The sequence below is a fragment of the Metopolophium dirhodum genome, chromosome 1, assembly GCF_019925205.1.
Source record: "Metopolophium dirhodum isolate CAU chromosome 1, ASM1992520v1, whole genome shotgun sequence".
NCBI lineage: Eukaryota > Metazoa > Arthropoda > Insecta > Hemiptera > Aphididae > Metopolophium > Metopolophium dirhodum.
Genome location: NC_083560.1, coordinates 28,937,719 through 28,952,502, shown reverse-complemented (window position 1 = coordinate 28,952,502; position 14,784 = coordinate 28,937,719). Strand labels below are relative to the sequence as shown.

Genomic DNA, 14,784 nt, shown 5'->3' with positions numbered 1-14,784 from the left:
CCTTTTATGATACCTTTTAAAATATGTGAAAAATATTTAATAATTTATATTTATTAATTGAGTAAATAATAAATACTACATTTAAGGAGCAAGGACCAAAACAATAATTCGTACTAGTACATTACTAGTACCCATTCACATCCAGTTTAGTTGTTGTGCATTGTACTGAAGACTAGGGTTATTAAATGAGTTTAAGTAACTATTATTTCATTTGTTATGAATTCAAAATATAATTGAAAATCTCTAATATGCAATTTATTAAAACTATATTTCTTATGTGAAATAGAATATTAAACAGTTCTTAGTTATAGTCTATAGGTAGCACATTTAACATTGTTAATTATGCTAACACCACAGAATAGGTTAAAAGTAACCAACCATATTCTGTAAAAATTCTAGTGATGGTAACAATCGAGAGAAAATAATCGATTGATAAGAGTGATTACTAATTAGTAATTACTAATAAAATACGAGAAACTCGGGTATTATTTTATTCTGCTAATCTATGTTTACTCCATGTCTATATTTAAGGTTTTTATTAATTATAACTAAAGACCGGATTTAATTGATATTGAACTTTTTTTGCATTTAAGATAAATCAAATTTGATCAAATATGTACACGATTTGTATTATTTGCAGTCTTTCTATTTAATTTTACGTTGCAATTTTTGCAATTTTTTGCAATTTTGTATATTTTACGTTATTAAATGTAAAAATCAATATTTCTTAACTAATTTTATAATATAAAAATAATAAAACTATTGTGGATTTTCATTATTGGTTAGATTATTTGATCTAAGAAGTATAAAGGTATAGAATCCTATATAAGTACAGATATACGTGGCGATATGGACTTTCATCGGTCATTAATGGTATCGATAACAATAATTTATTACCTGTTTCGATTACAGTTTTTAAAATAGTCTGTATATTGAAAAAGACAATTATTAAATTGTAAGTATCAGTTTCTTTAATGTAATTGTATAAGCTTCTTCTTATATTTTCATGTAACTATAACTATCATCCCTAAAGTAAAATCAAGTTTAAGAAATAAAATATCATCCTGGATTGCACTGTATAATAAATCTAAAGAAATTTTTTTTACAGATGGTAAAATTATTTATTGTCTTGTATGTGACAAAAATGTTTCATCAGGAAAAAAATATTTTTCAGATCATCATTCTGAAACAGATAAATTTTGCGTTTTATACTAATGTTCCGTTATATTTATAAATGTATTTAAATTAAGATTTTAAATTTTAATACATAATTTCAGTAGTGCATGAAAATCCGTTAGAAAGAAATAATAATAAAAAACAACTTCTTATTACGAGTACATCTCAAAACTCAAGCAATTTTTTTGAAGACTTGTGTTATGCATTTGATTCTGCAAATATACCTATGCATAAACTATGTAATTCAGTGTTAAAATAGTTTTTGGAAAATACACAAAACAAAATGTTCCAAATGAAAGCACTCTAAGGAAAAATTATATTCCAAATATTTATAAAAATGTAATAGTGAAAATAATTAACGATATAGGAGATAATTATATTTACTTGATTGTAGATGAAACTACCAATCAAAGAGGTTTGTGTAAAATATTTTTATATATATTAATTTACATAAAAAATAACAGAAAAATGTATGTAAAAATTATTATATAGGTTTGAGTATTGCTAATTTATTAATTGGTAAATTAGATGGAAACCCAGGAAAATCATATTTAATTTCATGTAAAGAACTTGTGGGTAAAAATTATGAAACTATCTGTCAATTTGTAAATTCTTCTTTGAAATATTTCCCGGTATCGAACAAAGAGTATTACTTTTTATAAGTGATGCTGGTACTTATATGGTGAAAGCAGTGAAGACATTAAAAATATTTTATCCAAAATTAATTCATATTACATGTTTGGCACATGCAGTTAACAGAGTATTAGAAAAAATTCATGAATTATATCCAGACATTAATAAATTAATTAACAACAGTATTAATTTATAAATGTTCACAATTTTGAACATTTAATTTATTTATTTTAGGAAAAAAGCCTTTTTTAAAGCTCCATCTAGAATCAACAAATACAGAGAACCAAAACCGGATGTACCTTTACCTTCCAAACCTGTTATTACCAGAAGGGGGACTTGGTTAAATGCTGCAATGTTTTATGTAGATCATTTTGAAACTTTTAAAAATGTAGTAGAAAATTTAGACGATGATGCCATTAGTGTTGGTAAATTAAAATCATTAGTAAATAATAATGTAGTAAAATGTGGTTTGGCATTTTTTAAGTTACATTTATCCGACTTAACCATAAAACTCACAAATTTAGAAGAATCAAACAGCCAATTACTCAATATTTTAAACATATTTAGTGAAATTGAAAATATATTAATTAATATTCCCGGTCCTCGTGGAAAAATAATCAAAGATAAATTTACTTATGTATTAGACAAAAATTATGGATTTAAAACAATTAAAACTTACTCTGAGGTGATAGCAGGTAATTTAAATGTTAATTTAGATACAAATATAACACCATCTTTTTGAATTGTTTTAAATATGCGCCAATAACCAGTGTGCAATTTGAAAGATCATTTTCTTTATACAAACATATCTTAAGTAACCGACGATATAATTTTAAGGAACATTATTTAGAAATGTACATAATTATAAATTTTAATTAATTTTAATTAATTTGTAAATGTCTATCATGTTTGTAAGAAAATAAATAGTAATTATACATTTTGTAATATTTTTAGAATACATTTTATAATGCAATTTGTACTTTTTTTGAAGCAATTAGATGATTTTATTATGCAATTATTGTATCATTTTCATAGTAATTTTGACATATTTTTAGTGCAACTAAATCCGGTCTTAAATTATAACCTATTACTTATATAAATACTTATGGAAATAAATTCAAATATTATAAAAATATAGATACTACTTTTATAAGTTGTCTCCAAAAAATTTAGATCACATAATATTCTTAAATAGTAATTATAATATGATGTAAATTTAACTAATATATTGTACTCAGATTGGTTCAATAATAATAATAATAATAATTTTTATTTGCACTTAACAAAAGCAACTGTTCATTGTTTTATTTTAAAAAAAATTTTGTTTTTGTTTTTGTATAATAATATATAATGTAATGTGGAGTAGCAAATTAAAAATTAAAATATATAACCATGAATTTTTACCAACCAAGTTTTTAATTTTTTATGAGTTGACTATTAATTGATTTTTAAACAATAATGTTTAGTATTTCGATTATTTTAATCGAGTGAATATAATGATTATAATAATATTGTAACGAACCCAATAATATACATACTATATTATTGTGATCGTTTCGCCTTAAGGTATATTAGGTAACATAAAAGATTAGGTAAAGATTAGCATGTAGTAATTTAAATATATAAATCAATGTCATAAATCCTATTAAAATACGTTGTGGGAATATAACGAGAGGGCGATGCGATCTTGGAACCGCATTTCAATAGATCCTACAATCTCACCTGAACAGGTTAAGAAAATAGTAACCAGATGGCCAAGCACTCATAATTAATATTTAAATACATTAATTAAAACGTAGTACGTATTTCTGATTTTCTGAACAACTATTAAAAAAGCCTACAGAAGAAATATAATCATAATTATATTTATATGATATATGGTTATTACTTATAATATATATATATAAATAATGCACAGTATCTAAATATTAACGGATGGCGTATAGCATATATTGTAAATATGATAATGGGATACAATTCTTGGAATAGCCAGGCGTGGGAATGTATCGATAATAAATTCAATAACGTCCTGTGAGGTCTACGGATATATCAATAGACTAGGGGGAAGTAGGAGAGCAGGAGGCCTTATAAAACCAGACCCGAAACAGCCTGTAGATTAGACGTGATTTACCATCGTATATGCGAGCACCTTCGCGAGAGACAGTTTAACGATTTTGTCAATTTGGACTAAGAGTGTTGAATGAAGAACAATTTTAAATATACAACTTAAACTTTTCAACAAAGTCTAATTATTTATCAACCTATCTAAGAAATCCTCTATCAACGGTCTTGCTACCTGCAACTTATAAGCTAATTAATTAATTAAATTGCTAGTTTATAACAATATCTCGATTACCGAAATAATTTGATTATTCCCATCACTAAAAAATACTATCATCATCTAAAGAAGATATCATTAAATCATTGTTCAATTTTTCAAAATAATATAGTGACATAATAATAATATATGATATTAGCATACTTTATACTACAAAAGTATCACCTAATATTAAAACTATTCTATAGAAAATATCTAGCAATTTAAGTTATAGGTAAATGTATCCATTTAAAGTAGTCCTATCTATACGCAAAAAAAAATGTAATGATTCCAAGTAAGATGGTACTGGGTGCCATTAGTATTGCACATTACTAATTTTGAATAACATTTCTTCTAAAAAGTAGGTACCTACCTACTTCTATTTTTAAAACTTAAGTGCCTGGGTATAAAAATGGAACCTTGGATAGAACTCTATAATATGTTTTATATTTACATTTAGTACCTAATGATTAAGTAGTAATTAGTAATAACCTGTTTTTAAAATATTAATATAAAAGCACCAAAAGTTAATTTGTCTAATTTTATGAAATTTTATTTGTATCATAACAACAAGATAATAATATAATAGGAGGACGCTACATTGCATGTGTTGTCTCTGTCTTACAAACACAAAACAGGAAATTGTATATTCTGAACAATCTATTTAACTCTGCCCTCTGGTATGTTTATTTAATATTAGAAAAAATTTACCTATTATCAAATTCAGAAGTAAGAGAATATAGTGAACTTCATAGGTTTTTATTTAGATTTTAATTTTAAAGCAAGTTATGAGTATTTTAAAACTCACAAATATTTAACAATTTTGTTACGTATAATACGTATGTATAATTTTGTTTCTCAACCAACCATAATCCCTGTACAAGACACTAATGGCCATGGTTGCGGATGCTGAAATTCAATAAAAAAAGAAATTTACAATTTTAAAATGGGTATGGGTATGAGTATGGGTCACCCTAGACGGTTCATCTTGGTTGACGGCTGACGTCACAAACTACATACAGAGTTGGTATTACTTTAAATTATAAGATAGTAATCGCAACAGTTGCCGTCGGCCAAGATCAACTGAACAGGTTATACCTACCTATTTTTTTTTTACTTGATTTAAAATGAAAATATAAAAAAAACCCATGAGGTTTACTAAATAATATTCTTACTTCTGAATTTAATAATAGCTAGGTCAATTCACTCTTAGGTATATTAAAACATACCCGAGTTAAATCGATTATTCAGAACGTACCATTTGCTATGACAAGCGTTTGTAAGATGGAAACAGCTCTAGAGGATGAACGTCCTCTCAAGAAATCAGTGCCTCGTGGAGATGGTTGATGAGTCAAGATTGATGTATAAATATAAAATAATCATAAGTAGGTAGGTATCTATATAAGTTGTGTTTTTAATCAGTTGTTTTTACCTTATTGACTTACGACAAAACGAATACTTTAAATGCTCATTTAATGTACCTATTTGTTTTCGATGAAGTGTGAACGAAGAATCAAAAATCCAGAGCCAGAATGATAATGATTGAACGAAACGAAATAACAAATTAGCGGATGTGTTGAGTACTTGAGTCTTGAGTGATCCCGTATTCGAGTGAATAAGTACACTGAGTCTCGAGACTCTGGGACATGTGCGGACATGTACGGATGTGTGTAGTGTACACTGATGCGACGCAGCGTGCGTGCGTTTATTGACAAAGAGCTAATTAGCCATGGACAAAATGGTGTTGTAAACGGTGTTGTATGGTTGATGTAGTCACTCAACATTTTACGTCCAAATGTTGGACTCCAAAAGTGTGTTCCCTAACTATTTGATAAGAAATATTATTGATAAGGAATTTGCCCGTGGGACAGTGAGACAGCGAGACAGCTGCAGGCTGTGCTGAGCTCGAGAAATGCATTTGGCTGGCTTATCATATAATAACGTTATCAGGTTAATAGTTATGTCCTATACACGGACAGAGATTACATCGTAGTCCGTGGTCCTATATTATTTCATAATATTAATATGCATGATTAATTTAGTCGTGATTAATTACAAATTAAATCGACTTCACCGAGTCGATTTTTATGCCGGTTCACTGGAGTGCTGGATTTTGGATACCTTTAGTACATTCCGTACCTTGTGTTTTCAGTTGTGACGCTGTCTGTTGCTCGGCGGAACGTGCCGTCGTTGTCGTTTAGTGCAGCGGCTTTTAACTCGCGATAGAATTTATGTGAAAACAGAAACACGGACCTCGTCAAGTTAATACAATTTTAGGAAGTGCCAAGAAAGAAATCATGTTCCAGGAGGCACAGTTCATAAACCAACACTTAGGTAAGTACCTTAAGAAGACGTTATACCCGTATGCGTTGTCTCCGTCTTACAAATGTACAACATAGCAAAAAACTGTTTTGCGCAGACAAGAACCACTCGGTATTTATAGTAGAATTACCAAAATTCCTCAACGCATAGGGAACAATTTTATCTGTCTCATCGTTTTTATTTTTTATAGCATTTACCAATAATTAAATGAAAAAAATCCCAATGTTCTCAAACTAATAACTTTAATTTTATTTATGTTATCCAAATAATAAAAACTCACAGATAAAGTTGTTCCTTATGCACTGTGAAATTTCTACTATAAATACCGAGAGACTGGTTCTATCCCGAGGAAAACAGTGTTTTGCTATGTTGTACATTTGTAAGACGGAGACAACGCATGCGGGTATCACATCCTCTTAAAAATCATTTTTTTTACTTTTTGAAGTAGCTAGTTGTCAGGTTGTGTCTTATATTATTATGTTCTTCTCACATATTACTAGTATTTTTATTCTTCTCTTTATATCTTTTGTAGGTACCCATGTATGAACGTGTCTATATTGTCTATATTAGTGTCTATATGTGCTCAAATTGGGAATTATGAAGTTCTTTCAATCCAAAAATCTTTCATCTAACATTTCTAAAGTCCTAGAATACCTGATGGGAATAATGATGTGTTATTTTATTTTATATTTGTAAATCACCTTTGGTAAATATTATGAATATTATATTATATATAATAATATAAATCGCAATTTAAATATATGATATAATTAAACAGAAATAGATGGACATTATGCTAGAATATTAAATTTATACTACCGTTCGGAAATTAATTTGCCCACAGCAGGAGATTTGCCTATAGCCTAGGCCAAAAACGGACAAAATCTCTCTGAACAAACTCTTCCCATTCAATCAGAGTAGGTGGAAAAAAACCCTTCTTAGGCAGATTTTATACTCGTTCAAAGACTGCCTTTCTACTTTTGTGTTAATACTGTCGTTTTCTGGACATCGCTATTTTGCGAATTATTGCATTGATTTTATTTATTTAATTAATTATTATAAATGTACTAATTCTATTCTAATTTTTAAATTATAGACAATGTTAATAACAACGTGGCAGAACCTGTCTATGATCCAGTAATCGAACTGCCTCAGGAACCTCTAATCCAGAGCAATTCCTGGACTCCGAGGACTATCATCCATCTATATTGATGAATAAGGATTTTTCGATTACCAGCCATTAATTCAAAGGGTCAGTATATTAACAAAAAAATGACTTATAGTATAAAATAACAGTGAGTCTTAAGACTAGGGAGGTTACCTCATGTTGACACCCTACAAGGTGAACTAGAGTTCTGGCGCACGATAAATGTGCATAGTTACTATTAACAGATAATATTTGTATAATCTATGGTATTGTTAAGACTTAAGACCTATATACAGAGCTCTACTTTGAAATATTGTGGCCTGGGTCTAATTTATTGGTAGAGCCCCTTAATTTAAATTATAAATTCAAATTTTTTTTTGCTTTATTGCTTATTAAATTAAATTTTTTTTTTAATTGTATTCAAACACTATAAACATCTAATACAAATATTGCAGGCCTAATTAAAATGAAATGAAAACTCATTAAAAATAAACTATGTTTCAATTAAAAATTGTATGATGTTATATTACTGATACTTAATATGTAAAATTATTTCTGATTAAAATTAGGTATTTAAAATGTGAGAATTGTCGTTATGGTTGTCTAGTATCAGAAAAAATGACAACAATTGATGGAAGATCGCCAGTTCTAATTTCTCCAACATAATATGTTCATGGCCATGAACTTGTACCTAACCATTCAGTGGCATTGTGAGGTTTCATGAATAGACTGAGGGAAAGAGGTAATGTGGATAATATTGTTCCAGGTGGCGCATCTGTAAGTTGCTTAACAAAAAATATAAGACTGAGTTAATATGTTTATATTTAAATATAATAAATGTAATTAATTATTACAAATATATTCCAGAATAGTAACAGAAATGGACCGTCCCACAGCAATTAGGGCTATTGCACAGGCTAGGCGTAGAAACATTCCACCTGTTCTGGGAACATTAAGGATTTGGATGGGTATATTCAATTCCAATAAATGGAGCGTGAATGTTGCGTTAGGTGAATAGTGCAACGATCCTTTTTTACCAAGGTCTGTTAGAGATATTAATGGACGATGGAAGTGTACAATTTGTTGGCATTGTCTTTACCAACAATGCATTCATTCAAGAAATTTATGTACACTTTAATAGTGTAAGGAAAATGTGCATGGATGTCAAATTCCAAATAAGACCACGACAACCAGCTGTTATAGATAAATTATGTACCATACGTTAGATGATACTTTACAATTTGTATAATTATATATTTTTTTTTTTTAATTTCAGTTGCCGACTATAACTTGGAAGATTTAATGAGTTTCTATGAACGGTACTGGGTGGATACTGTGACTCCACAGATATTTACAGTGTTCAGGCTTTATAGTACTATAGTACAGGACAAATAACTACATTGAATCATACCACACATCCCTTTTACAGCTAATGGGCCAATACCACCTTACATTGTAGGGATTCTATGGTAATCTTTTTTATAAAAGTTAAGTACAATTCTTATGATTTTGAAAAATTATAGGAAGCTGATTGCTAATATCATAAAATTGTATGTATACATTTCTTAGTTCACTCGTTAACAGTGAAGGAGAGAGAGGTTGAAATGATTTGTAATATAGATGGATAAATGTTGAAAATAGCAGCTATAATCTGAGTGATTTCATAAGAAATGTGGCATACACAACATACCAAATTAAAAGAATTAAAATTCGAGACAATTTTCCACATAGTAAGTCATTTATAAATGAATATCAATCATAATAAATACATACTTTTTTAAAGTAAGCAATAATTTGTTTAACTCGATTCTTCAATTTTATCATTTATAAGCTATAGTACCAGGTATCAATCAATTGGTCACATCCAGTTTTTAGACCTTTGATATTTGGCATAGTTTGGCCTAGCACCGTCTCTTCAACCACTTATTTAGTCACCTGTCTTGCTAATATGTCCACTGTTGCCCGTTCAACCACTTCAGATACCTCGACCATTGTCACCAGGTTTAAAGCGACCAATATATCCACGTCCACCAAAGTTACCATAAAGATGATATTAATTAAAGCTCTTCAGAAAGGACCAGGACATATTCGTGGTCGAGGTAGAAAAAGGCATGAAGAAATTGATAGATCATATCCTATAGGTAAATGTATACAGTTTATTATATTACTAAATAATGTAAAACACATTTACTTTTTATAAAATTAGTTCATTAAAATATTTTTAGAAAATCGTAAACATGGAAGAGGGAGATGAGCATATAAATTTTGACAATGGGAAAAGTGCCATTGTTTGTTGAAGCCCATAAACCTATAAATTAATGGACAGCGCTTCCCACGCTAGCCAGCCCTTGGTTAATCCAGATGACATAACTGAGAGAAAATATATAGCATATGAGTGAGAAAAAACATGTTTTGGCACACTGCGACGGCCAAAACCTCTCTTTTCTCCCTCAACTATCCCATCTGGTGAGTTCTCTTTCTATACGCTGTCTATTAGTTTATAGGTCTATGTTGAAGTCATCTTACACACGTATGACATACCAAATTTTCAGGTAAAAACATAATCTGCACTTAAGCTTTGGCTTTTATTTAATATTTTAATTTTCAAGCGAGATATGAGCATTTTTAATTTGTGATATTTCACAACCCATATCTTGCTTGAAAATTGATATATAGAAAAAATCACCGAAGCACTGAGAATGTTCTCACCAAAAAATGTTTAATAATAGGTCTATTCTTTCTGATATTAAGACTAACAGCACACTAATAAAACTAGGGAATAAAAATGTTTATGTCATAAATTTGTTATAAAGACAACAAACGCACGGGTAGCGTCCTTTTGAAAATAACACAGCAAAAACAAAACACAACCACACTAGGGTCCTCATTTATCATTCGTGATTTTTTTAAGTTTACCCCCCTAAAAAGGTTCAACTATAAAAAAAAATCATACAAAAAAAAGTTTCATGCAAATTTATAAATTTTAACCTGTGCCACAAAAGCTCTAAAATTACAAAAATGGAAAATTTTCAATATTATAAATTAATAAATCTATAAAAAAAAAGTTACAAAAAATTTGGTAAGACACAAATGATAGAAAACTAAATTTACTACAATATTTGTTTCATATATATTAGCTTGCAAATATTTAACTTTTTCAAATATATTAATCAAAAGGTTAAAAAAAATAATTTTAAAAATTGAGATATTCCATATAAAACTTAACATACAAATAATCAATAAACATTAATTATAATAATAATTTACAATAAATAATAACATAATGACTTAATACTTATTACTTATATAGTTATATCATTAACATATTTTAAATTTATGACTGTGTAGGTGTTTTTTTATAGTCAGGATTTTTTTTACAATAATCACTAACAACTTGTAGTAGGTATTGTTTTTGAGATTCATATTTGGTTATTTTATTGTTATAATCCTCTATAAGTTTTAGTCCTCTTTCGGCAACATCATTTATAACTGGGATATTTTTTAAAGCTAACAGTGCTTTATTATACTCTTCATTATTGTCCCAATATAAAGGGTCTTCGTTCAAAAAAGTGGTATTGATTGTAAATCGTTTAAATAGTTTTTTGGTATTGACACATATAAAATCATAGATTTCCTTTTCTAAAAACTCGTTTGCATTTTTTAGAGATATAATTAAACATTGTGCATTTGAACTTAATTCTGATGAACAATCGTCGTTGTTTAGTGCATGAATCATTTTTTTTTTGTCTCCATTGGCACAGCTTCTTCGAAAAAAGAAAATGCACATAATTCTGCAGATCAATACCATAGTCACCACAAAACTTTTTAATTGCTATCTGAGATATATCTTTATCTATAAAGGTATAATGTAAAAGGTTTATGCAAATACTCCTTTAGGCACTTTCTTCTTTGGGTGTTAATCTAAACTGTTCACGAAATAAATATATTTTTAAACTATAAATAGCTTTGGCAATCCACCGAGCATGATGAATAGCACCTAGTATTTAAAAGTTATTTGAAAGTTTTCCGCTCAAAAAAATGACTATTAATTCTAGGAAATCTCGGTAATCATCTCTTGGATGCTTTTCTAAAAGTCGATCTTTAGAAAACTTAATAATATGATCACATACATCATTTACAGAATCCTTTACAATACGATTTTGTATGCCAGGATTTAGGATTAAAATTGTTAGAGTCATTGTTCCCTATGCTTGTTGGAACCTTTTAAAAATTGCCACGTCTGGGCCCGATGGTGACTCAAATTTTAAATCAAACACACTTTTCAATATAATTTCATAATATTATATATGTTGACTCACGTTAGGTAAATCAGTAAAATAAAATATATTATTATGAACTTTACAATATGTCTGACATTCTTTGTCAATAAGAAAAATGATTAAATGTATTAGTTATATCTTATAGGTTTGCTGTAGTATTATAGTAGTATACCTACTACGGCAAACTTAGTAGGCAGTAAATTACCATTTATTTTATACTGAGTTTTCTTTATTACATGATTTGTGTTACTGTGTATTATAAATATATATTACTTTTAAACGTAAACTTAACCTGTAAACCTAAAGAGCTTGTTAGGTTACTTCATATTAAACATTTACTATCTTATATTAAACAATAGAATCTTCAATTCTTGAAGAATATATTAAAAAAAACACCTTGTATATATATTTTATCAAATTCTGTCAGTAATTTGTATAAACTTTGAATATTATTTTCAGAAAAATGGTTGAAGATGATGAATTCCCATCGTTATCTTCTGAAGATGGGATTAATCAGATGCGTTGATTTTCCTGTTTTATTTGAAAAAAAAAGTGAGGAAACTAAAATTGACTATTGTTGGGTTTTATGGAGAATTTACTTGCATATAAATAATATATTATATTATAAACCTATATAGTGGCAGCTTAAAGAGAGTATATTTGAATCACATGTTCCACAAAAAACCACGATAAACGTGCTAGGTGGTAAACCAATATAATTATATTACTTTTTAAATAATAAAATAGTTATTAACAGTTGATTAAATTTAGTTAGGAATCAATAGCACGGTTTTAGAACACTTATTGCTACAGTTGCTTATAGAGTTATTATATAGGTAAGAGAACAAACTGTTCAGGGCTGGGCAAGTTAACAAAGTGGGTTAACAAAGCAAGTTGATGTAGGAAAAAATAAGTTAAGTTAACTCATATATGTATTCTTTATACAAATAAAAGAATTAACTAAGAAAATGAATAGATAAAATTTGACTTTTTACTATTATATAAACAAGGGTAATAAGTTAAACCTTAAAGTAAGTTATACTTCTATTTAAAATTAACTTCAAGTTAAATGTATATATAATATCATGTTATAGAAGTAAATTAAAAGTTAGTTCCAAAATAAATTATAACTAGAAACTCAACCTAGTTGATATTGACTTAATTTTTAACTCGTTATTCGTTAATACCTAACCTAGAAACTTTGACACGTAATGGTATTGACTATAAGTCTTAGCTTTGTAAAACAGTATTCAAATTTTGATTGAATCCATAAAATATTTTAGGATGTGTGGTACAACATACAAATATGTATGACTGACCCTAAAAAGTTTGAGTCATTGATCTTTTATAATTATAATTTATTATATATTAATTTATTTGTATTTATTTGTTGAAGGTATCATAATGTTAAATCAATTCGGTACAACATGAATTTGGTTGTAGATAATATTATGATAGTTAGCCTAAATTAAAATATGAAGAAGTATGTTTGTCATGGTATCCACAGAGTACACGTCAGAAAAAAGTAGTTGGTGAATCTTAAAGTTTTTAAGGTATGTATTTAAATGTATGTATTTTTCATAAATATTAATTCATTGTCATTGTTATTTCAATCTTATATTATGGTATTTTTAGGTGGTGATTTAGTAAGAGACAGCAACATATTTTTATACCCCGAATAATTTTTAGTAGACCTAGATAGACTGGTGATTTACCAAATGTATGATCCTATTTTGATTAATTTATCTTTGCATTTATGTATTGTATTTGTTTTATTTCATCAGATTATTTTGGTGTTGACCTACTTTGGAAAATTGTAATTCAATTTGGTTTGAACCATAAACTAACCTATGGCAGATTTCATCAGAACTGAGTAAGAGGTGTTGACAGTAATTAGTTCAAGATATTTTGAAATGTTTGATATTTTTTTTTCATTATGGTAGTTGTATAAATGTCTGTACGTTGAAGAGGTTTGGGCGTTTGCTATCGATGGTTTTCTGGACCTGAGTAAAACAAGACTGTTGAAGCTTAAATCTGATTGTTGGTGTTATGACTTATATCACTTATACCACTCATGTGCTTTTGTGTCGGTGTAGGTCCTCACGCAGCCCCAGAGATGTGCCGCTCTCAGAGTCGCCAGGTGAATCGCGTACTCAAAGCTCAAGCAACGGAGGGGGACAATCTGTCGGTGGCAGGCGTCTGAGACAGAAGCACAGGACCTGCTATGCGGTCAACTAGGAACTACCGATGTACAGCATGCGGAAGAACGTGATCCTGGAAATCTCTTGCTAATACAACTATTATGTTTATACTTGCTGATAGTACTATAAATAATTCAATAATTTGTTAATTTTTATTTTGAAAAATAAATGTTGTGAAAGAAATTATTTGTCTCTAAAATCATATTATTGTTTTAGACGAAACAACTATACAAGAGTTGTCATTTTTGATTGTTAAAATACTTAATAAAATATAAAATATGGATAATTATAGAAAACAAAGGACTGACAATATCAGAATTTGCTAGTATGAAAGTCATGTTACAAATTTTAAAATACGGAGTACTTCAAGGATGATAATATTCCGAGTTTCTTTCAAGTCTGATAGTCTGGAATATTATTGTTTATTTTTTAGTTTTCAAGCTACAGTTTTCTACATTTTGTATTCTATAGTATCCTATATTATATTAATTAATTATGTAGAATTAAAACTATAGAACTACTATAGAATATTAGTACCTACTAAATAAATTGTGTATGTTACCATCATAACAGTATACAACATGATCAATTATACATTTTAAGTAGGGCCCGGAAATTCATGCATTTGCATGTTTTTTTTTTGAACCATTAGATTTATTGCTAAGTGAGCTAGAAATGCATTCCAGGACACTATGAAAAACATATCAA

At 28.4% G+C, this 14,784-nt stretch overlaps 1 long non-coding RNA gene across 2 annotated transcripts; it reads left to right on the top strand.

Annotated features, from left to right (window-relative positions):
- The first annotated feature begins 7,554 nt into the window (after positions 1-7,554).
- LOC132935609 (uncharacterized) lies at positions 7,555-14,186 on the top strand. 2 transcript variants are annotated; one of them, XR_009663299.1, is made up of 10 exons: positions 7,555-7,700; positions 8,165-8,372; positions 8,463-8,807; positions 8,872-9,325; positions 9,427-9,736; positions 9,821-10,147; positions 12,335-12,427; positions 13,272-13,428; positions 13,511-13,595; positions 13,660-14,186. It is a non-coding gene; the product is annotated as an uncharacterized LOC132935609 (long non-coding RNA). The 2 variants fall into 2 exon arrangements; XR_009663300.1 differs by having other exon boundaries at positions 8,463-9,325; positions 9,821-10,061.
- The last annotated feature ends 598 nt before the right edge of the window (positions 14,187-14,784 follow it).